Source organism: Microcebus murinus, chromosome 17 (assembly GCF_040939455.1).
Source record: "Microcebus murinus isolate Inina chromosome 17, M.murinus_Inina_mat1.0, whole genome shotgun sequence".
NCBI lineage: Eukaryota > Metazoa > Chordata > Mammalia > Primates > Cheirogaleidae > Microcebus > Microcebus murinus.
This window is the reverse complement of record NC_134120.1, coordinates 14,320,855-14,346,912: the sequence shown is the minus strand read 5'-3', so window position 1 is coordinate 14,346,912 and position 26,058 is coordinate 14,320,855.

The following is a 26,058-nucleotide window of genomic DNA, read 5'->3' as shown; positions in this document are numbered from 1 at the left end:
GGGGAAATGGCCGATCCACCTACACTTCCCGCTGGTCTCCGGGCTGCCCCTGGGGTCCCAGCATCCAATTCTCCTCCGAGACCTCCTCCTGTGGAGTCTCCTGTGGTCTCAGGTACTCCTCCTTCCGACCCTCATCCTATGTAGGCTCGTCTTCTTGCTTCTTTCTTCTAATTTCTGCTAGAATCTGTCTTTTCTGCAGAGACACTCTGTTTGGCAGTGTTTCTCATCTGCCATCTTCTGGTGCAGTTCAGTTTTAAGTTGCTACTCTTTATTTTTATACATATAATTTTATGTAGTTTCTCTTTTTTACCTTTAAGTTATATTATTTCTATATCCAAAAGAACTGTGATAAATGTTTTTCTTAGTCATATATAAATATTACTTATTTTGTTTACAAAATGAAATATATTGAAAAAGTAAAATAAGCAAGTTCTTTGTTCCCATATAGCATTGTGTCAGATGTATTTTGAAAAGCTAGTATAAGATGATCTAAACTTGATAATCACTGTTGGTTTTCTGATTTAACTCCTCTTGTGTTTCTGTGTAATGCAAGCAGGCAAATAATAAACAACTTCACAGAGGAGCAGGATAAGATATTTCATATGATTGATTTAATAAATATTTTACTGAAAGCACTCTTTCAAGTGCTAAGAAAATTTATTAAATTTGATGGCATATTAAGCCATATTTATAAAATCTTTAAAGCTGAAATCATAAAAGGTCAAATTTAATCATATCAATGGCACACTCAATTGTTTAAATATCCTATTTGTAATGCATAACTTTAAATACTGTTGTGATTGTCAGAATAAACCTAAATTAACTTAACATTCAATAAAAAATTAGGAGAAAGGAAAATAAATTTAAGGAAATAACACTGAAAGAATTAATCATACCTATTAGTAAAAATCCTGTGCAATTAATAAACGAAAATGCTAGTCCTTGAAAATGCCATCATAAAACATAGTTTTCATAATCTATAGAACATTTCAGAACTGGTCGAATATAAGCTATCCCTACAGGAAAATACATGAATCTGGAACAAGCAGCAGGGAAGAAACTGAAGTTTAAATTTGTTTAAATAAACCTCAAATAGTGGCTTAAAGATATACTAAAAAGCCTAATGAGCAGTAAATGAAAAAAATAAAAATAAAACATCTGTCCAGATAATAAAATCTTCTGTTATTGCTATTTTGAATTATGGCATATTGATATTTTCTAAAACTTAGTTTTTAAAAATGTTCTGAAAACCAACGGTTTTTCAGTATATGGTTACTAACTATCTCACAAGAACACAGCAAACCCTGACCCATATAAATATGTTCTTTATCTCTCTGGAATTCATAAATACCAATTCCTTAGCAAACAGAACTCAGGTATCTAAGAGAAGGAAAAGCTATTTTCTTACAAAAATTGGTTCTTATAAAAGTCATTGGTAATTTGCCACTATTAATTCATATATTTCTTTATCTAAAGTGGGAAAGTAGAAAATAATGGATTGCATTATCAAGAATGAGATCACAGTCAATAAAATCAGATTACTAAAAGTCAGAAAACTGACTAACAGGAAGAAACTCTTCAATGACACAAACCTCTCTGGCAAAGGAAAACATCCATCTTGCCTTTCCAATATTCAGATATTGCCCTCTGAGGTAACTGAAGACGCTTGTCTTCAGTGAAAAAAAATAAGCAAACTTATTCTATGTGTGTGAAGTTTGCACTGTGTACTTTGGTTCAGGTGAGCTAAAGGTCACTTGGTGACTAACATAAAACTGCCAATAAATCATGCATCCAGAAATAAAATGTGCATTTCAAATAATATTATCTATCACATATTTAACACATTGTTTCAGAAATCAAGATTCTCAGCAGTGGGTGAAAATGTCAGCATACAGCCTGCAATAGATATGTTTTCAGATTAGATTATTACACTCAGTGTTCTGCACTATTAACTCATACCCACCATTTCTTGGAATTGTGTAAATGTCATCTATTTGTTGCCTTGTAAATGTGATTTTGTGAGGTCTCATCACATGGTGTTCCCTGAAATTCAATCTTAGAGCTATCAGTCTCACCACATTACGGTGATAAAATAGTGCCTGCTACTTCTCCCCCTATTTCTTTATCCAAGTGCATTACTAAAGGGTGATATGCTCCATTTATGAATATATCCACTTCTATAAACCATTAGCCATAGATAAGTGGTTGGATTCTTGCAGTAATCCCATTTATTCACTTTGTGGATTTTGAGATTCCTGTAAACAAACAGTTTCTCTTATAACGATAATTGTAAAATTTATAGAAGCAAGGCTGTTTTGTTAGTGACTTCACAGAATCATCAATTTCTTTAACCTTTTAGGGTGCTCCTACCTTAATGATAAACAATTTGGGCATTTGTAATGACTTAAATTTATGGATAGAATAAATGTCTGATTTCATATGAGTCAGAAACTTTGACCACCTGTTCTTACGCATATTACCATTTCTTTCCTATTACACTACTGCTGGAAAAGTACATTGGAAATATGGTACCCTTTATGAATGTGGGCATTATAGTGCTTTAAAAGGAAGCCAACTGGGATTTTAATCCAAGCTCTACCATTTACTACCCACATAAATAGCCTCATCTTCTTTGAGCCTCATCTTTAAAGAGGAAAATAATTACACTTCTCTTGCAGGGTTCTTTTGAATGCTAAATGAAATTATATGGCATGTGATTAGCTGGGCATGGTGGTGCATGCCTGTAGTCACAGCTACTTGGGAGGCTGAGGCAGTAGGATAGCTTGAGCCCAGGAGTTTGAGGTTGCTGTGAGCTATGCTGATGCCACACACTCACTCTAGGATGGGCAACAAAGTGAGACTCTGTCTCAAAATAAATAAATAAATAAAAATAAAATATATATATATATATATATATATATATATATATATATATATGGCATGTGAAAGATATGTCCCTCCAAGTAGTGATGAGAAATTAGACCAAACACATGTGCATCAGTGAATCAGGGACAATGTACCCATCAGATCCCTGTAACAAGGGACCAGTCATCGCCCCTGTTCTACACTGGCCAATGTGTAAGTACTTGGCGTATTATAATTGCTATATATTATTAGAAAGAATAAAGATAGAAAATTGAGTTTCTTCTGTATGCCAGGCATTGTCTGAGGTCTTTTCTATTGAGTGAATTTGGAATGAGCTTCCATGGCTTTGCTGTAGAGCAGCAGTGTTGACAGTTGGTATAATGTACTGTCAAGTCAATCTCAGCTGTTCCTGAGGAAGAGCTGCAATTGTCCCTCGTATCTGTGGGGAATCAGTTCCAAGACTCCCTGTGGATACCAACACTCATGAGTGCTCAAGTCCCTTATGTAAAATGGTGTAATATTTGCATATAACCTATAGCACATCCTCCCAAATACTTTAAATCATCTCTAAATTACTGATACTACCTAATAGAATGTAAATGCTATGTAGGTTATACTGTATTTTTAAGTTGTGTTAATTTCATTGTTGTATTGGTTTTATTTTTTCAATTTTTTTTTATCTGCAGTTGGTTGAATCTGTGGAATTTACATATACACAGGTCCCACAGTGCTTTTTATTTCTTTATGGCCTTCAGCTTGCCTTCAGATGGTATGTGCCCAGGGAAGACCCTGAAAAAATTTATGGGAGGTGGCAATATTTCAAACTGTCTTCTCTCTCCTCTAGAAAATTTTGTAAATAGAGAAGACCGCAAGGTGTGATGCAAACACACGACATGCATGTCAATGTCTGGGTGTGTACAGCTACCAGGTAAAGTTAGGCAGCATCTCAGTGACACTTCCATCTCCTAATATTTGGTGAGCATTTTCATTGGCCATCCTAAAAGAGAAAGTCTCATTAAAGATAAGGACATAATTCAAATTTATAAAATAAGCCATCATGAATGAGTCATCACAAACTAACACTGTCATAATATGAACTCCAAGAACTTTAGATAATATATATTTTTACAGATTAAAGATAAATATTTTTAAAATAATAAAAGGTGGACTATAAAAGCACTAAGATAAAATTTAAAAAGAAGACCAATGTAATGACCAGACTAAATATTAGATTTGAGTTACCTAAAAAGAGTAGAAATAAATTTAATGCAGCTCAATAAAATCACTAGCCTGTAGCATCCAAATTTAAAAGTGAAGAGCATAAGACATAAAAGGAAGATCTAACCTATATCTAATTGGATATTCAAAAGTCAAAAATATAGTAGATGAAGGGGACAATAGAAGAGGTAATGGCTAGGAATATTTCAAAAACTGAAAAACAAGGAGATTACTTAGTTGAAGACATATGTCCACTGAACCATGAACAGGAGTAATTATATGTGCACTGAGCCATGAGTAGAAGGAATTATAAATAAATCCACACTTAGATAAACCATGATGCAACTGTAATGACCGTAGCGAAACTCAATTCAACAATAATTGTTAGTGGCCAGGCACAGTGGCTCACGCCTGTAATCATAGTATTCTGGGAGGCTGAGGCAGAAGGATTGCTTGAGCTCAGGAGTTTGAGACCAGCCTGAGCAAGAGCGAGACTCCGTCTCTACTAAAAACAGAAAGAAATTTATTGGCCAACTAAAAATATATAGAAAAAATTAGCCAGGCATGGTGGCACATGCTGGTAGTCCCAGCTACTTGGGAAGTTGAGGCAGGTAGGATCGTTTGAGCCCAGGAGTTTGAGATTGTGGTGAGCTGTGATGATACCACTGCACTCTAGCCAGGGAGACAATGTAAGACTCCATCTCCAAACAAACAAACACCCCAAACCATAATAATTGTTAGAGACTTCAATACTCTGTTTTCAATAATAGATAAAAAATATTTGGCAGAAAATTTAAAAAAAGAAATACAAGACATGAATAACACTATAAACCAACTAGACTTATTAGACATCTATAAAACACTTTGTGAAACAACAGCAGAATACAGTATACATTCTTCTCAAGTGCATTGAGTAAGGAACATTCTCTAAGCTAGACCATGTATTAGGGCATAAAACATTAATACGTTTTAAAATATTGAAATGTATGCTTTGTGACCACAATGAAATGAAATTAAAAATCAGTAACAGGCTAGGCATGTTGGCTAATACCTATAATCCCAGCACTTTGGGAGGCTGAGGCAGGAGAATTGCCTGAGGCTAGGAGTTCATGAGCAGCCTGGACAACATGAGACCCCATCTCTGCCAAAAACAATTTAAAAATTAGCTGAGTATGATGGCACACACCTGTAGTCCTAGCTACTTGGTAGGCTGAGGCAAGAAGATCTCTTGAACTCTTAGGAGTTCAAGGCTGCAGTGAGCTATGATCGAGCCACTGTGCCCCAGACTGGACAACAGTGTGAGACCCTGTCTTAAAAAAGAAAGAAAGAAAGAAATTGATAACAAGCCGGGCGCGGTGGCTCACGCCTGTAATCCTAGCTCTTGGGAGGCTGAGGCGGGCGGATTGCTCAAGGTCAGGAGTTCAAAACCAGCCTGAGCAAGAGCGAGACCCCGTCTCTACTATAAATACAAAGAAATTAATTGGCCAACTGATATATATATAAAAAATTAGCCGGGCATGGTGGCGCATGCCTGTAGTCCCAGCTACTGGGGAGGCTGAGGCAGAAGGATCGCTCGAGCCCAGGAGTTTGAGGTTGCTGTGAGCTAGGCTGACGCCACGGCACTCACTCTAGCCTGGGCAACAAAGTGAGACTCTGTCTCAAAAAAAAAAAAAAAAAAAAAAAAAGAAATTGATAACAGAATAAAATTTGGGAAATCAACAAATAAGTGGAAATTAAAGAAAGCACCCCTAAATAACAAATTGGTAAAAGAAAAAAATGATAAGGAAATTAGAAAATGTATTAAAATGAATGATAAAAAAAAGATCATGTCAAACCTTAAAAAATGCAGCTACAATAATGCTTTCTGGTAAATTCATAGTTGAAATAAAAACCAAACCTTTCACCATTAACTAGAAAAATAAGAGCAAACTGAAGTTGAAGCAAAGAGAAAGAGGAAATAATGCAGATTAGAATAGAAATAAGTGAAATAGAGAATAAAACACAATAGGGAAATTCAACAAACTAAAAATCAAGCAAATTGATAGATCTTTAGGTTGTTCAACTAAGAAAAAAAATAGATGACTCAAATTATTAAAATCAAGAATGATCATGGGTTGGCAGAATCAACATTGTTAAAATGTCTATACTACCCAAAGTCACCTACAGAGTCAATGCAATCCCTATCAAAATACCATCATCATTTTTCACAGATATAGAAAAATTAATTTTACACTTCATATGGAACCAGAGGAGACCTTGTATAGCAAAATCAATCCTAGACAATAAAAACAAAATAGGAGGTATCAATTTACCAGATTTCAGACTATACTACAAGGCTATAGTCATTAAAACAGCTTTTTACTGGCACAAGAACAGGGACATTGACCAGTGGAACAGAACAGAGAACCCAGATATAAAACCATCCTCATATAGCCAACTAATCTTTGACAAAGCAGACAAAAACATACACTGGGGAAAAGAATCCTTATTCAATAAATGGTGCTAGGAAAACTGGATAGCCACATGTCAAAGACTGAAACAAGACCCACACCTTTCACCTCTCACAAAAATCAACTCATGCTGGGTAACAGACCTTAGGTATGAAACTATTAGAATGCTAGAGGAAAACATTGGAAACACTCTTCTAGACATTGGCTTAGGCAAAGAATTTATGAAGACCTCAAAGGCAATCACAACAGCAACAAAAATAAACAAATGGGACCTGATCAAATTGAAAAAGCTTCTGCACAGCCAAAGAAACTGTCAAGAGAGCAAACAGACACCCCACAGAATTGGAGAAAAATTTTGCAAGCTACACATCTGATAAAGAGCTGATAACTAGAATCTATTTAGAACTCAGGAAAATCAGCAAGAAAAAATCAAACAACCCTATCAAAAAATGGGCAAAGGACATGAACAGAAACTTCTCAAAAGAAGACAGAATAATGGCCAACAAACATATGAAAAAATGTTCAACATTTCTAATCATCAGGGAAATGCAAATCAAAACCACAATGAGATATCACTTAACTCCAGTGAGAATGGCCTTTATCAAAAAGTCCCCAAACAACAAATGCTGATGTGGATGTGGAGAGAGAGGAACACTTTTACACTGCTGGTGGGACTGCAAACTAGTTCAACCTCTGTGGAAAGCAATATGGAGATACCCCAAAGTGATACAAGTGAATCTACCATTTGATCCAGCAATTCCACTACTGGGCATCTACCCAAAGATCAAAAGTCACTTTATGAAAAAGACACATTCACTCGAATGTTTATAGCAGCACAATTCACAATTGCAAAGCTGTGGAAACAACCCAAGCGCCCATCAATTCATGAGTGGATTAATAAAATGTGGTATATGTATACCATGGAATACTACTCAGCTTTAAGAAACAATTGTATACAAGAGGTATAGCACCTCTTGTATATTCCTGGATAAAGCTGGAACCCAATCTACTAAGTGAAGTATCTCAAGAATGGAAAAACTAGCACCACTTGTACTCACCAGCAAATTGGTATTAACGGGTCAACACCTAAGTGGACATATAGAAGTAACATTTATCGGGTGTTGGGAGGGTGGGAGGGGGAAGGAGGGGGATGAGTATATACAACCACAACGAGTAAGATGTGCAACGTTTGGGGGATGGACACGCTTGAAGCTCTTACTCGATGGGGGAGGGGGGCACAGGCAATATATGTAACCTTAACACTTGTACCCCCATAATATGCTAAAATAAATATACAAAAAAAAAAAAAAGAATGAAATTTGGACTATCATAACAGACCTTCCAAGTAAAAAGGATTATAAAGGCATACTATGAACAATTTCATACTAAAAAACTTAGAAACATAGGCAAAATGAACATTTATAATGGACAAGAGAGTGTAAACATATCAAACATCCATCAACTGATGAATGGATAAATAAAATGTGGTATATCCAAAAAATGGGAAATTTTATGGCAATAAAAAGGAATGAAGTACTTTTGCTATCACATATTAGCTATGACATAGATGAACCTATAAAAGATTATATTAAGACTACGTAAATAAAGCCAGTTATAACAGGCCACATATTGCATGATCTCATTTATATGAAATATCCAGAATAGGCAAATCCATAGAGAGAGAAGTAGATTAGTGATTGCCAAAAGCTAGCAGGGGATAGGGGAGGGAAGAATGAGGTGTGATTGCTAATATACAAAGCTTTCTTGGGGTGCCAGCTGATAAAAATGTTCTGAGATTAGATAGTGGTGATGGTCTCAAAACATTGATAAATGAGTGAATGAACTTGTGGGAATGCTATTTGATCTTCAGAATACTCTTTAAGGAAGGCAGTAATCTCTGTGAGGTTTTCTTATTTACCCAAGTTCACACTAAGCGACTGTTTTTTTGCAATTGCCTCTTGAATAGTTCTCCAATGTAAGGACAAGTGTTCCCCTTCTTTAGTAATAAGGATGGCTGTGGATGAGTCAGCAGTAAACTCCCTGATTGTGTTGTTTTTCTAGTGAGCAGAGGCACTGTTCCTCCAGATGTTACAGGAAGTGAATTTTCCTATTTCTTTCCTATGAATTTGTGGTAGGAGAATTTGGGGATTTTCTTTTTTGAGAGAGTTTGCATTCATTTCTGTATTCTATTTTCTCTTTTCAGTTAATAGTATTCCCAGTTGTTTCCTGGGAATATACCTCCCTCAGAAACTCATGGTATGAATGTTAATGGAGTTAAGTGAGGCTCTGTGATTCTGGGCCAATGACCTCTTTCAAGTTCATTATGAATCTCAGGTTAAATATTTTACTCTGTTAAATGAAGTTTGATTTAGTAATACAACTTTCAAGCATGTTTATTTTCAGAAATTTTAGGCAGTATTCTTCCTTTTTCATATTTTATATCATGTGTGTGAAGTAAAAGTATAAACCATGATTTCATTAATTCTTTTGTTTGCAGTTTATCTAATGAGAAAAGAACAAATTTGTGAAACCATTTATTCTTATTATACAAAGTTATTTTAAATTCACAAACAGAAGATTTCATGCCATGCCATGGGATATAAATTGGAATTTTTGAAAAACAAATGATCAGAATATTTGCAAGCCCATGAAAATAATTTTTCCATATGTGATCATTTTAACCAAGCCAAGGATGTTTTAAGCAGCCTTTTAAGGCTTTGTATCATCTTCTATTCATAGAAGAGCTCGAAGGGATTTATAGGCATCTTTACTGCTTTTTGTTTTGGCAGAGGATGAAATAAATGCTCAGCACGTCCAAGTAACATTTTCATATATTAGAATAATTTAAGGAAAAATCTAAACTAACACAATGAAATCTTTTATTCTAAGTTGGAATTTTCATGAAATTGTTTCACTTTTAAACTCTTTTTTACCTCCAACTCCAAGTTTGTCCTAATATACTAATTTATTTTACTATATCTTTCTCCTGCTCAAACACATTCAATGACTCTCTTATTTTATTTAGCAGTCAAGATTATCTACAGCTTGATCACAACTTTCATAGGGAAACTAATCTCCCATTAAGCAATTCCTGGCCTGCTTGTATCCCTAGATACTTTGCTTGGTTTTCTACTCAATTGCTATTCCCTAGATTCCTTTACATTTTTTTCCCTCTTACTACATGATTAAGAATAACATTGGACAAGAAATCTTTCAATTTTACTTTTAAAATTTGCAGAATGAAATTGATATTTGCCTTTCCAACATGTTATTAAGATCAAATGGTGCAATGTGTATGAAAGCTCTCGAGTAAAAATAAAGCACTCTTGAACTGTAAGTTATAATTATTGGCTATTATGTGAATGCTACTGCAAACTCTCCTTGTCTGAGTAGTTTTCCTCGTTCACTTTAGGTCTTACTGATGACAAGAATGACTAATTCCTCTAGACCACTTACTGCATGCCAGATACCATTCTAGCTGCTTTGCATATCTTAATGCTTTTAATCCTCATAAAAGTCCTTAGAGGTAGGTTGTATTATTATCCCCAGCTTATGGTTGGTGAAATTGAGTCACAAGGGGGCCAACAGCTTCCCTGAAGTCATACATCTACTAAATGGTGGAAAAATAATTTGAATCCTGGCCAGCTAACTAGAATGCCTTATTCAGAATTATAATATTAATGTGATCAGCGCAACTCACTTTTACACTTAAACACATGACACAATTAAAAGAATGCTGCAGCTGTTACTGTTCATCCCCCTAACATGTTTATAAATTACTTGAGAAGAAAACCACATCTTATAATTATTTTATATAACCCACATAGCAGAGTAAATAGTATATGCTCATCAATTACCTCATAAATTCTACTAAATCAGGGAAAGATTCTATCTGAAGTTCAGTTTCCTGGGAAACAATTGTGAAACAGAAATTTGAGTGTGGGAAGATCTAGGGGACAACTTCAGTGATGGAATGAAGGAAGGAGAATTGGGCAGAAGGAGGGATTAACAGCAATCTGGTCATAACAAAAACCTCCGCAAATGCTGAGGCTGACTCAAACTTGCCCGAATTGAGGCAACAAGACTAGTACTTTGTACTCCTACACCTACTAGTCATTATATATGGGCTTCTTGACCCCCTAATCTTAGGAAGTAAAACTTCCTTGCCAAAGTGACTCAGCTATAAGCTGTTAGCAGCAAACGCTCCTGGAAACTGCGGTAATGAGTGTCTCTGATGGGGGCAGTATGACACAGGTTCCTCTCCAGTTGACCTCTTGTACCACTCAGATTTGTATAAGTTTACACCATTGAGACATGACTTCTCTAGGATTCTGGCCGGCCTCATTTCCTGGGAATCTTTCAAGAGTAATAATGGTGGAATATTCTGCAACTCCAAGTACTGCAACTGGTCTCAAGCTGTCATTCATCAACTCCCTCCATTCTGCACTCCTTTCACCTACAGCAAGTATCTCTGTTTACCTGGTGTTATAGCCCAGATCCCCATGTTTGAAGGCTCTGAAACCCTGGTCACAAAGCTGTCATCAGACTGTGTCTGCTGCACTCATCCATTCATGGTCAAAATCAGGCAAGAGCGTAGGAAGAGAAGACTTGCTGCATCACCAAGATGCTAAGCCTGTTCTTCCCTCTCCCTTTGCATAATAGCAAACTTATCTGCTTCTGATGGCCAGGGTCAGCTATGCCAGGATGGTGACTCTTTTCTTGGCCTCTTTGTTTCATAGCACAAAGAACCTGAAATAACCAGAAAGTGGTTGTAGTTTAATGGGTATCTTGTTGTGTGCCTTGGTTGATGCTTTTTCTCTCAGGGAACTAGGAACTCTGAACCTGCAAGAACCAAGGTATGAGGTGGAAAGAAAAAATTCCCCGATGGTTCACTAGGAGTTGTGGTAACTGGGCTGTTTCAACTTCTACCTGTGTTTACTGAACCTATGTATTCTACTTCTTGATGACATAGCACCAAGGCTGATTTATGCTGGGCACACTTTCTAAAGGGCAGCACCCTAGACTCACAGGGTAAACTCTCCTAGCTGCCCCTTAGCTGGACCTTCAACAGATCTTTCTATTGCTTTCTTAGGCTGGAAGCTCATGGGTGATATGTTTATGTGATAAGAACTTAGATCCCATGGTCACATGTTACTGCTGCAACTTCTTTGCTCTATAAAGTGAATTCTTTGGCCTGAAGCAATGTAATGTTGATTCCTATGTCAACAAGCAAAACATCTCTGAGAATGGAGGCCATTGAGGAAGAAATATATATCTCTTATAATTCTGGTAATCAAGTAAGGGCTAGTCATGAAAATTAAAAATTACAAGATAATGTGATTGGCCAACTAAGTTCATGTAAGGAAGTATCGATCACTTGGGTTTGAGAATTCAGAGAAGTGCAGATATATGAGATGGGAATTTTAATTGGTCAGTATAGTTCTTATGAGATGAACACTGATGTTAGGAAAATGAAGTTTCTTATCTTTCATACCAGATTTTGGGAACTGGAGGTTCAGTACTGGAGGCTCTGAAATGTAAGCATATTTAATTCAGTGCCTGGCAAAACAAATGACACTTAATCCAAATTAGTCTCTAATCTCTTTGCTATTGCTGTGATAAATTCTGGTTAACAAATCCTTAGGATTGAGTAGGACGTTAACAAAAGTGACGTCTAATCATTGTTCTCCAAATTGAAAATATTGCTTTCTTAATGTTGGAAGTATGGCTTGTGGGAATTTGGTGATAAGAAGGGGCGAGGAAAGTCAAGCTCACTGAAATATAATTTTCTTTTTGAGTCATTCAGGTTTATATTCTGTGATTACAAAATCATTTTATGTTAAATGTAGTTTTGAGCTTAAGTTTTTGTGTTCTAATATTTGGTCTGAACTTGGATTTTGAAGATCCCATAGTAATTGTAGGCGTTGAATATAATATGTTATCATGACTATCCACCTCACAAAATTATAATTATATCTTTGTAAAATCTGATCAGTATATAAAATAAGTTTGAAAAAGAAGAGAAAAAAACCAAGAAGAAAAAAATAGATATCACCTATTTTTTGCAGTTTCTTATTTTGAATGAGACATCCGATTTTTTGTCTTATGCAAAAAGTGGCTTTATTTCCATAAGGATAATAAAGTGTTAAATATTTAAATAAAATATTTGATTAGAAAATATCCAGGAAAAAAATGTGACATTGCAAATAATACAAAATAAATTGTGTAGATTAATTAAGTATATAAAAATCTTTAGAATACATAAATTTAACTTTAAATGGTGTCATTTGAATAGGTAAAGGAGAATGTAAGTTGCCATATTATTTTCAGTAATCATACAATTCAACATGTATGAATTTAAATAAGAATACTTGAAAATGTAAAAATCAAAAAATGCTGTTTATAAGATTTTGTATTAAAATTATTATAATTTTTACATGTGGACTTTTCCTTAATGTAATTTTAAAAATGATACAAATAGGTCATGCTTATTTTTTTATTTTAAACAGTATAAAATATTTAAAAATAGTTATCTCTCTATAATTCCTGGAATTTGCTCTCTGGTCTCTAAATAAGATAGTTTTTCCCCCTACTTTCATTAAAATGAACTCATTTTCAGGGGGAGGGAGGCGGGCAGGGGCAATATTTGTAACCCTAACAATATTTGTACCCCATAATATGATGAAATAAAAGGAAGAAAAAAAATGAACTCATTTCCTTTTGTCTTTCTTTTATGTTTTCAAAGATATATCTTACTGGAAATATTTAACTTACAATTTTGTTTTCTCTCTCATATGTCTAAATATTAACCAGAGTGATGTACATGATGTATTTTTAAAATACCCATCTGGTGGATGGTCATGCTGGAAACTCAGACTTGTGGGGGGAGGGGGAAAAGGGCATTTATTGAAACCTTAAAATCTGTACCCCCATAATATGCCGAAATTAAAAAAAAAATAAAAAATAAAAAAAAATAATTCCTTTTTATTTTTTTTATTTTTTTGAGACAGAGTCTCACTTTGTTGCCCAGGCTAGAGTGAGTGCCGTGGCGTCAGCCTAGCTCACAGCAACCTCAAACTTCTGGGCTCAAGCAATCCTCCTGCCTCAGGCTCCCGAGTAGATGGAACTACAGGCATGCGCCACCATGCCCGGCTAATTTTTTCTATATATATATTAGTTGGCCAATTAATTTCTTTCTATTTATGGTAGAGACAGGGTCTTGCTCTTGCTCAGGCTGGTTTCGAACTCCTGACCTCGAGCAATCCGCCCACCTCGGCCTCCCAGAGTGCTAGGATTACAGGCGTGAGCCACCATGCCCAGCCAATAATTCCTTTTTAAAATCCATATAATATTCAGTGGTATGGAGCTACCATTAATTATTTAACATTTCCATCCTGATGGACAGTAGAATTGTTTCTCATTTATTTCCACTAGAAATATTTGTAATAGACACCTTTATAGATTGTGCACAGTGGAGAGGCAATATTTTTAACTACAAATATTCCTTAGAGTGCAAAGAGAGAGAAAGAACAGACAAACCCAGTTTCAACTATTAAAACCAGAACAGACATGAGCAAAAACAATGTCTCACTTTGGGAATTAAAAAAAATCTGGGAGGCCGAGGCGGGCGAATTGCTAGAGCTCAGGAGTTTGAAACCAGCCTGAGCAAGAGTGAGACCCCGTCTCTACTATAAATAGAAAGAAATTAATTGGCCAACTAATATATATAGAAAAAATTAGCGGGGCATGGTGATGCACGCCTGTAGTCCCAGCTACTTGGGAGGCTGAGGCAGCAGGATTGCTTGAGCCCAGGAGTTTGAGGTTGCTGTGAGCTAGGCTGACACCAGGGCATTCACTCTAGCCTGGGCAACAAAGCGAGACTCTGTCTCAAAAAAAAATAAAAAATAAAATAAAAAAAAAATCTGTAGAATACACATAATCATAGTAATTATATACATTTTTAGTGTCTCAATCAGGTACTGTGCTATTTCCTAAAATCTATGAAGACAGGTAAAATGTAAAAGAAAAATCTTTTTAATTGAGGATAGAAATTGTGGCATACAAAGAAGTAACAGGAAAGGACACTTTTACTACACACCTACTATTTACCAGTTGCTCTCACATACAGGAATGAATTTAATCTTCATAATGACTTTGGAGGTCATCTTTGGGAGGATGGCATAGTCCACATTTTGGAGATGAGATAACTGCTCTAATAAAGTTTAAAAATTACGCATGCCATGAATAGTAGAAGTGAGGTTAAAACTCATTTCTGTCTGACTCCTAAACCTTCCTCTTCCTAGGCTTCTGAGATACCACTTGCAAAAGCTAATAAGGCTATGTTTAAGATTTATAGTTTTACATTAACATGGGATGACCATGTATCTTGGATGTCCAGGACAGTTCTGGTTTACACCTGTCCTAATTGTTAATTTTAATAGAGGTCATTAGATGTGATCACAGATGAAAAGTAATGGGTGCAGAATATAGAATATGTATTAATTCTGTTCCTGTTCCACTTTACCAAGTGTGTGCCTTGCCTGGGCCTTTGGTTGGGAAGAGATTTTTTTTTTATTTCAGAATATTATGGGGCTACAAACGTTAAGGTTACATACATTGCCCTTGTCTTCCCTCCCCCCTCGAGGCAGAGCTTCAAGCATGTCCATCCCCCAGACAGTGTGCATCACACTCATTATGTATGTATACACCTATCCCCTCCTCCCCCTTCCCACCTACCCCACACCAGACAATTGTTTGTTTTTTCTTTTTTTCTTAACATTTTGGTTACATTTTATAACTTTGCCTCCCCCTAGCAAGGGTTAGAGGTATGCCCTTCCTTTCTACAATGCTCACCACATCCCTCAGCTGTGGGACTACCCCTCCAATCCCTGAATCCCTGGTGAACACCACCAACCTTTGAGCACCATAGTGTTAATCAGTCAGTACCAATTTGATGGCGAGTATATATGGAACCCATTATTCTGATCTTGTGTCACCTCACTTTGGATAATGGGCTTAAGCTCAATCCAGGATAACATAAGCGGTGCTAGCTCGATGTCGTTTCTTAGAATTAAGTAATATTCCATTGTAAACATATACCAAATTTTAATAAGGTTGGAAAGAGATTTTATGTAGACTGGAGATAAAGGAAAAAATTCTGATCTTCATTCTGGGGCTTCAGCCTGCACGAGCAGGGCTCTCAGGAGTCTAGAAAGAGGGTGTTATATCCTCACAAATAACTGTAGTAGATGATGGAACACAGTCTGTGAGAGAAATGAAAAATGATTGATTTCAGTGAAGCAAGAGAGAATTTGTAGGTCACAGGTGCCAAAAGACTTGGGAGAGAATGGGAATTTGTGTTGAATATTAATGGTTTGGTAGGATTTTGACTTAAGGAGAAAGGACAGAATTAAGACCATTCATTGCATTCAAAGGAATCAAATAGATTTCAAACACTTGCATCAAAAAAAATGAGCGTTTTGAACAAATTGACTCTTTCTGGAAGTTGATAAAAAGGGATTTATCTTATTGTGGGAATCCTGAATCAATCACATCTAAATAATTTTTCTTCTTTCTAAATTTGACCTCTTGAAGTCAATACATGTCTTTCCCAGACCTTAAAAACATATACCACCTAACTCATTATAAACCCCATTTTCTGATTTTACTAATAACTTAATTTTTCATAGTTTTTATTATTTTTAATTTACAAATAAAATTGCATATATTTATTGTGTACAGCATGAGGTTTTGAAGTATGTATACATTTAGAAATGGCTAAATGAAGCCCTAATTACATATGCATTACCTCACATACTTATCAATTTTTACCTTAAAAGGGAACTCACAGAAACTGAGAGTAGAATGGTGGTTACCAGGGGCTGGAGGGAGAGAGGGTGAATTGGAATATATTGGTCAAAGGATAAGATAAGAGGAATAAATTCAACAGATCTATTGTACAACATGGTGACTATTGTTAATAATAACGCATTATTTAAAACTGCTAATAAAGTAGATTTTGTTTTCTTATGACAAAAAGCAATAATTTTATTAATGATTTCATGATCCTATTTTAAGAAAATCCCTATATGAGTAATAACTTATTCTGATTTTTCTACAATATATTGTACGGGGGAAAACCTAGCATTTTAAATATCAAATGGTGAGAAATTTTTTTTTTTTTTCCTAGTCTGGTAAGCAAAGTGTGATCCTGCTGAGTTTATTTCTTGAATTTCCTCCTCCCTGGTCTACCTACATCTGATCGTAAGTACAATAGTGCCCTCTATGGCTTGTTCATTCTCTGTGCAGAATTCCAATGGTTGAAAAGAAGGCAAACTATTTTCAGATGTCTACGATTAATAGCCTCAAAATAAAGTACGAATAACAAAAAAATTTACTCATATAATCTTGTAATCTAATATACATAGTTCTGAATATGTTCTACTTTTAAAATAACTACACCTTCTGGTCTCTTAAGAAGATAGATGTCAGAAATAGGATTCTGGAAAAAATTTAAAGGCTTATTCATTATATTTAAGTAATATTTATGATATTTCCAAAGCTGCACTTGAATTACCAGAAATTTTGGAATTCCTTTTTTTTTTTTTAAAAAAAATGTAATTTATTTTTAACAAATGTGACCTCTAAAGTTTGTCACTGCATGGAATTAATGGAACTAGAATTTCAGAAGCCTTCCTGTGATGTTAAAATCTTAGTACCTCTGTGGAGACATATAGATTTTAAAAAAAAGAAGAAAGAAACAAAAGTTCAAGCTATCATTTACCTCTCTTTGAAGAGTTGATCTAATTAAATTCTCTGGAAGTGAAAGTATCAGATTTCTCCCATCAGAATCATAATGTAACATGATTCTTATAAATTTTTAAAGTATAAATCAAATCCTGAATACTACTTCTGCCTATGAAAGGTTATCAAGAATTTTATTTATCCTACACATATAAATTAATAAAAGTCAGGACACAATATGTGAAACCACAGTGTATATTTAACAAAAATAAACATAGACTGCTACCATTGAGAAAAGGAAAATAATAATATAAGTCCTGTGATTTCCTTGGTTTCCTGCTTAGAGGCAATCTGAATTGCAGGCATAGGATGAGGATACTTAAACACTGCCCAGAAGCTTCACTAAATAAAGGAGAAGGAAATCAGGGTTTGGGGAAGCTGAGGTTGCTGTAAATCTTGATGGAAAGCTCCAAGGAGGAGTGAGATGCCCAGAGAAAATCTCAGGAACTTTGCATAAGTTCCTGGCAGAATAAGGCCACACATGCATAACATGAAACTGCACCAGGCCAGGCAAAGCACTCACAACAGAGTTGAGGAAATATTTGAACTCCAACCACCTGAGGTGCAAAGTACTTTGTGATCACTTAGTCCTTTGTGACAGGACGGATCATATTTGGAATGAAGGCTACTCTAAACCTGCCCTAGCAAACCTTTTAAAAACAGGCTTCAAAGGGATTAAACTGACTCAGAAGTAAATTAATTACCTGAAAAAACAAAGCTCAGCACTCTGGAAAAAAAATGTAATATTCACAACATCTTAGATATAATTATTACTAGACATCCCAGGAAATGGGAAAGATGACCCAAAACTGGGAAAAAATATTGATCAATAGAAATGGACACAGAAATGAAAGATATGCATATATGTATATTAAAAGAGATATTTTGAGTACAAAGAATTGATGTGATGAGTAGAAAAATGGAAGATACAAAAATGAATTAGGCCAATTGGCTGGGCAGGCGGACACCCTAGGATCCAGGAGTGAGTGGATGAGCTGTCGCAGCCCCCTGCTTGCTGGGACGCAAAGAGGTCCGCTCCTGTTGCCTGTCCTGGGTTTCGGCACCAAAATATGAGTAAACATGTCGAAGACAGGATTGGAGGTTTGATAAAAATGAAGTCTCTAAAATATGAATGTTAAAGAAATTCAAATTCACTTTCAAAAAACTGAAAGGAAACACTCTCAGCAAAGATTTACAAGTGTACCCAAAAGGAGGCCATACGCCCAGCCCAGGTGGCGTTCCTGCGCAGGGAAACTCCCCACCGGCATCACAGTCCGGGGAGGCCTGGTGGCGTGTGGTCTGGCCTGCTGGCAGAGACCCAGGAGTAGCTGCGGAGTTGGGGAGGGTGGAAAGAAGCTAGGCCCGCTCCAGACTGTGGGTCTCAGACAGCCCCACCCCCCCACCCAGACTTTCTGGCTGAGTGGGACCATTCGAGCCCTGCCCTGACAGCTTTTCCTGGAAGCAGAAAACAGAACTTTGACCCATGCTAACGACATTGGTGGTGCCTGAGGGCAGGCTTACCCAACCCAGCTCCACCCAGAACAAGAGCTGATAACAGGACACAAAATCAACAGCATAGCCTGTTCCTCCAAGCAAGCACCACCTACTGACAGGGACGGCATCCTGCACAGCCTTTTTACGGCACCCACTGACTCAATATACAGGGAGTGGTCGAATCTCACCCACAGACACCACCTAACGGCTCAGAAATTAAACAAGGTGTGTGAATACCCAAACAATAACCTAAAGGAAAGAAACAACAACGGATCGACATGGGAAGAAATCAGCAAAAGAACTCAGGAAATATGAAGAACCAAACGGAAAACACACCCCCAAAGAGGAGCACCAGCCCCCTAGAAACGGACACCAACCCAAATCAGGCAACCAATATGACAGAAGAGGAATTTTGTATGTGGATCATAAGAACACTCACCCAGCTGCAACAACAACTCAATAACCAACACAAAGAAACCACAAAAAGCCTCCAGGATATGGAACAAAGGTTGACTAAAGAGATCGACACAGTGAAGAAAACTTTAACCGAAGTCCTGGAGATGAAGAATCAACTCAGGGAATTACAAAATACTGTGGAAAGTCTCAAGAACAGGGTAGATCAAACAGAAGAAAGAATCTCAGAGATTGAAGATAACACCTTCCAATTAAATAAATCAGTCACAGAGATAGAGCAGAGAAACAAGAGAAAAGAGCAAAGCCTACAAGAGCTGTGGGATAATGTGAAAAAACCTAACATGAGGGTCATAGGGTTAGCAGAAGGGGAAGAAGACAACACGCAACAGCCGGAAAAGCTTTTTGAAGATATAATAGAGGAAAATTTCCCAGGCCTTGCTCAAAATCTCGATATACAAGTTCAAGAAGCCCAGAGGACCCCTGGGAGATTCATTGCAAACAGGAAGACATCACGTCATGCAGTCATCAGACTGACCAAAATATCAACTAAAGAGGCCCTTCTAAGAGCTGTAAGAAGAAAGAAGCAAGTAACCTACAAGGGAAAGCCAATACGAATAACACCAGACTTCTCTAATGAGACTTTACAAGCAAGGAGAGACTGGGGCCCCATTCTCACTCTTCTGAAACAAAACAATGCCCACCCTAGAATCTTTTTCCCTGCAAAACTAAGCTTCATATATGAAGGAGAAATAAAGACATTCTCAGACAAGCAAAGTCTCAGAGAATTCACCAAGACAAGACCAGCCCTACAAGAAGTACTCAAAACAGTGTTACACACGGAGCACCATAATAAAAACTCACGAATATAAAAACAACCAAAACCCAAAGATTAAAGGCCAGATAATACAATGGCTCAAGAGAGAAATCAAAGCAACAACATTCAAACCAACAGAATGAACAGTAATCTACCTTACCTATCAGTTCTCTCAATAAATGTGAATGGCTTACACTCTCCACTCAAGAGACATAGGCTGGCCGAATGGATAAGAAGATACAGGCCAAGTATATGCTGTCTTCAGGAAACACATCTAACCTGCAAGGATGCAAATAGAATAAAAGTAAAAGGGTGGAGATCAGTATTCCAGGCAAGTGGAAGCCAAAGGAAGGCTGGTGTGGCAGTTCTAATTTCGGACAATTTAGTATTTAAACCAACAAAAGTAGTGAAAGACAAAGAGGGTCATCATATAATGGTGAAGGGCACACTTCAACAAGAAGAGATAACAATTTTAAATATATATGCACCCAACTTAGGTGCACCCGGTTTCATAAAGCAAACTTTACTGGATCTAAGCACATGGATTAATAGCAACTCCATAATCACCGGAGATTTCAACATCCCACTGACGGCACAAGACAGATCCTCCAAACAGAAAATTAATAAAGAAATAATGAACTTAAACAAAACCCTGGAACAATTGGGTCTGACTGACATCTATAGGACATTCTACCCAAAATCCACTGAATATACGTTCTTCTCATCAGCTCACGGGACATTCTCTAAGATTGACCATATCCTAGGACACAAAGTAAATCTCAAGAAATTTAAAAAAATAGAAATCATACCATGTACCTTCTCAGATCACAGTGGAATAAAAGTAGAAATCAACCCTAACAGAAACTCACATTTCTACACAAAAACGTGGAAATTAAACAACCTCCTACTAAATGATTACTTCATAAATGAAGAAATCAAGATGGATATAAAAAAATTCTTTGAACAAAATGACAATGGAGAGACAAGTTATCAAATCCTCTGGGACAAAGCTAAAGCAGTTCTGGGAGGAAAGTTTATCTCCATAAATGCCTATTACCAAAAGACAAAAAGATCACAAATAGACATTCTATTGAAACGACTCAAAGAGCTGGAAAAAGAAGAGCAGACCAACCCCAAACCCAGCAGAAGAAGTGAAATCAACAAGACCAAATCAGAACTAAACGAAATTGAAAACAGGGAAGCTATTCAGGAGATTAATAAAACAAAAAGTTGGTTCTTTGAAAAAATAAACAAAATCGACACACCATTGGCTAAGCTAACGAAAAGCAGAAAAGAGAAATCTCTAATAAGCTCCATCAGGAATAAAAAAGGAGATATCATCACTGATCCCAAAGAGATACAAGATATAATTCATGAATACTACAAAAATCTTTATGCACACAAACTGGAAAATGTGGAGGAAATGGACAAATTTCTAGAAACACACAGCCTCCCTAGGCTCAACCAGGAAGAAATAGATTCCCTGAACAGACCAATCTCAACAGCTGAAATAGAAACAGCAATTAAAAATCTCCCTAAAAAGAAAAGTCCCGGTCCAGATGGCTTCACACCCGAATTTTACCACACTTACAAAGAAGAACTAGTACCTATCTTGCAGAAACTATTCCACAACATCGAGAAGAACGGAAACCTCCCCGACACCTTTTATGAAGCGAATATTACTCTGATACCAAAACAGGGAAAGGATGCAACAAAAAAAGAAAACTACAGAACAATATCCCTAATGAATATAGATGCAAAAATTTTCAACAAAATCTTAGCTAACCGAATCCAGATGCTTATCAAAAAAAATAATCCATCACAACCAAGTGGGCTTCATCTCAGGGATGCAGGGATGGTTCAACATACATAAATCTATAAATGCAATTCACCACATAAACAGAAGCAAAAACAAAGACCACATGATTCTTTCAATAGATGCAGAAAAAGCTTTTGACAAAATTCAACACCCTTTCATGATACGAACACTTAAGAAAATAGGCATAGAAGGGACATACCTAAAAATGATATAAGCCATATATGACAGACCCATAGCCAACATCATACTGAATGGGGAAAAATTGAAATCATTCCCACTTAGAACTGGAACCAGACAAGGCTGCCCACTATCTCCACTTCTGTTCAACATAGTGCTGGAAGTCTTGGCTACAGTAATCAGACAGGAAAATGGAATCAAAGGTAACCAAATAGGGGCAGAAGAGATCAAACTTTCACTGTTTGCTGATGATATGATACTGTATCTAGAAAACCCCAAAGATTCAACCAAGAAGCTCCTGGAACTGATCAATGAATTTAGTAAAGTCTCAGGATACAAAATCAATACACAGAAATCAGAGGCATTCATAAACGCCAACAACAATCTAATTGAGAACCAAATCAAAGACTCAATTCCCTTCACAATAGCAACAAAGAAATTAAAGTACCTAGGAATAAACTTAACCAAGGACATAAAGACCTCTACAGGGAGAACTATGAAACACTGAGGAAGGAAATAGCAGAGGATGTAAACAGATGGAAACCCATACCATGCTCGTGGATCGGCAGACTCAACATCATCAAAATGTCTATACTACCCAAACTGATCTACAGATTCAATGCAATACTTATTAAAATTCCATCAGCATTCTTCATAGATATAGAAAAAATAATTTTACGCTTTGTATGGAACCAAAGAAGACCCCGAATATCAAAAGCAATTCTAGGCAACAAAAACAAAATGGGAGGCATTAATATGCCAGATATCAAACTGTACTACAAAGCTGTAGTAAGTAAATTAATATGGTATTGGCACAAAAATAGGAATATTGACCAGTGGAACAGATGTGAGAATCCTGATATAAAACCATCCTCATATAGCCATCTAATCTTTGACAAAGCAGACAAAAACATACGCTGGGGAAAAGAATCCCTTTTCAAAAAATGGTGGTGGGAGAACTGGATAGCCACTTGTAGAAGGCTAAAACAGGACCCACACCTTTCACCTCTCACAAAAATCAACTCACGCTGGATAACAGACTTAAACCTAAGGTATGAAACTATTAGAATTCTAGAGGAAAAAGTTGGAAACACTCTCCTAGACATCGGCCTAGGCAAAGAGTTTATGAAGAAGTCCCCAAAGGCAATCAAAGCAGCAACAAAAATAAATAAATGGGACATGATCAAACTACGAAGCTTCTGCACAGCCAAAGAAATAGTCATGAAAGTAAACAGACAACCTACAAAATGGGAGAAAATTTTTGCATCCTATGCATCCGATAAGGGACTGATAACTAGAATATACTTAGAACTCACGAAAATCAGGAAGAAAAAATCAAATAACCCCATTAAAATGTGAGCAAAGGATTTGAACAGAAATTTTTCTAAAGAAGACAGAAGAATGGCCAACAAACATATGAAAAAATGCTCAACATCTCTAATCATCAGGGAAATGCAAATCAAAACCACAATGAGATATCACTTAACTCCAGTGAGAATGGCCTTTATCAAAAAGTCTCCAAATAACAAATGCTGGCATGGATGCGGAGAGAGAGGAACACTCCTACACTGCTGGTGAGACTGCAAACTAGTTCAACCTCTGTGGAAAGCAATATGGAGATACCTTAAAGCGATACAAGTGAATCTACCATTTGATCCAGCAATCCCATTGCTGGGCATCTACCCAAAAGATCCAATGACACTCTACAAAAAAGACACCTGCACTCGAATGTTTATAGCAGCACAATTCATAATAGCAAGGCTGTGGAAACAGCCCAAGTGCCCATCAATCCAAGAATGGATTAATAAAATGTGGTATATGTATACCATGGAGTAGTATTCAGCTCTAAGATACAATGGTGACATAGCACATCTTATATTTTCCTGGTTAGAGCTGGAACCCATACTATTAAGTGAAGTTTCCCAAGAATGGACAAACAAGCATCACATATACTCACCAGCAAATTGGTATTAACTGAGTAGCACCTAAGTGGTCACATAGGTACTACAGTAATAGGGTATTGGGCAGGTGGGAGGGGGGAGAGGGGCAGGTATATACATATATAATGAGTGAGATGTGCACCATCTGGGGGATGGTCATGATGGAGACTCAGACTTGTGGGGGGAGGTGGGGAAATGGGCGTTTATTGAAACCTTAAAATCTGTACCCCCATAATATGCCAAAATAAACAAAAAGAGAGAGAGAAAAAATGAATTAAATAAAACTTCTGAAGTGAAAAAAGCAATAGCTAAAATAAAAAATTTCATTGAACAGAATAATAGCAAAATAAGCTGAGGAAAAAGGATCTGTGAATTTGAAGAAACAGAGAGGAAAAAAATACTAAAATATGATGAGTCTTGGTGAACTGTGGGCCAATTTTTTTTTTGCTTTTTTTTTTTATTTTGGCATATTATGGGGGTACAGATTTTAAGGTTTCAATAAATGCCCTTTCCCCCCTCCCCCCAAAAGTCTGAGTTTTCAGCATGACCATCCCTCAGATGGTACACATGTCACTTATTATGTATGTATATACCTGCCCCCCTCTCTCCTCCCCTCTCCCCAATACCCTATTACTGTAGTACCTATGTGTCCTCTTAGGTGCTACTCAATTAATGTCAGTTTGCTGGTGAGTATATGTGGTGCTTGTTTTTCCATTCTTGGGATACTTCACTTAGTAGTATGGGTTCCAGCTCTAACCAGGAAAATATAAGATGTGCTATATCACCATTGTTTCTTAGAGCTGAATAGTATTCCATGGTATACATATACCACATTTTATTAATCCATTCTTGGATTGATGGGCACTTGGGCTGTTTCCATAGCCTTGTTATTATAAATTGTGCTGCTATAAACATTCGAGTGCAGGTGTCTTTTTCGTAGAGTGTCATTGGATCTTTTGGGTAGATGCCCAGCAATGGGATTGCTGGATCAAATGGTAGATTCACTTGTATCGCTTTAAGGTATCTCCATATTGCTTTCCACAGAGTTTGAACTAGTTTGCAGTCTCACCAGCAGTGTAGGAGTGTTCCTCTCTCTCCACATCCACACCAGCATTTGTTATTTGGAGACTTTTTGATAAAGGCCATTCTCACTGGAGTTAAGTGATATCTCATTGTGGTTTTGATTTGCATTTCCCTGGTGCTTAGAGATGTTGAGCATTTTTTCATATGTTTGTTGGCCATTCTTCTGTCTTCTTTAGAAAAGTTTCTGTTCAAATCCTTTGCCCACTTTTTAATAGGGTTATTTGATTTTTTCTCACTGATTTTCATGAGTTCTAAGTATATTCTAGTTATCAGCCCTTTATCGGATATGTAGGATGCAAAAATTTTCTCCCATTCTGTCGGTTGTCTGTTTACTTTCATGACTATTTCTTTGGCTGTGCAGAAGCTTTGTAGTTTGATCATGTCCCATTTATTTATTTTTGTTGCTGCTTTGATTGCCTTTGGGGACTTCTTCATAAACTCTTTGCCTAGGCCGATGTCTAGGAGAGTGTTTCCAACATTTTCCTCTAGAATTCTAATAGTTTCATACCTTAGGTTCAAGTCTGTTATCCAGTGTGAGTTGATTTTTGTGAGAGGTGAAAGGTGTGGGTCCTGCTTTAGCCTTCTACAAGTGGGTATCCAGTTTTCCCAGCACCATTTATTGAAAAGGGATTCTTTTCCCCAGCGTATGTTTTTGTCTGCTTTGTCAAAGATTAGATGGCTATATGAGGATGGTTTTATATCAGGATTCTCACATCTGTTCCACTGGTCAATATTCCTATTTTTGTGCCAATACCAGATTGTTTTAATTACTACAACTTTGTAGTATAGTGTGGGCCAATTTTAAGTGTTCTTGGGAATTTTAACAAAAGTGTGATTCGATTTAAATGAGAGAAGATGGTGAGACTGATAAAAATATTTGAAGAAATAAAGATGAAATTCTCCCAATTTGATTAAAACAATAAATACACACAAGAATCTCAATAAATTCATAGCAAGAAACCCCAAGCACACACACAGGAA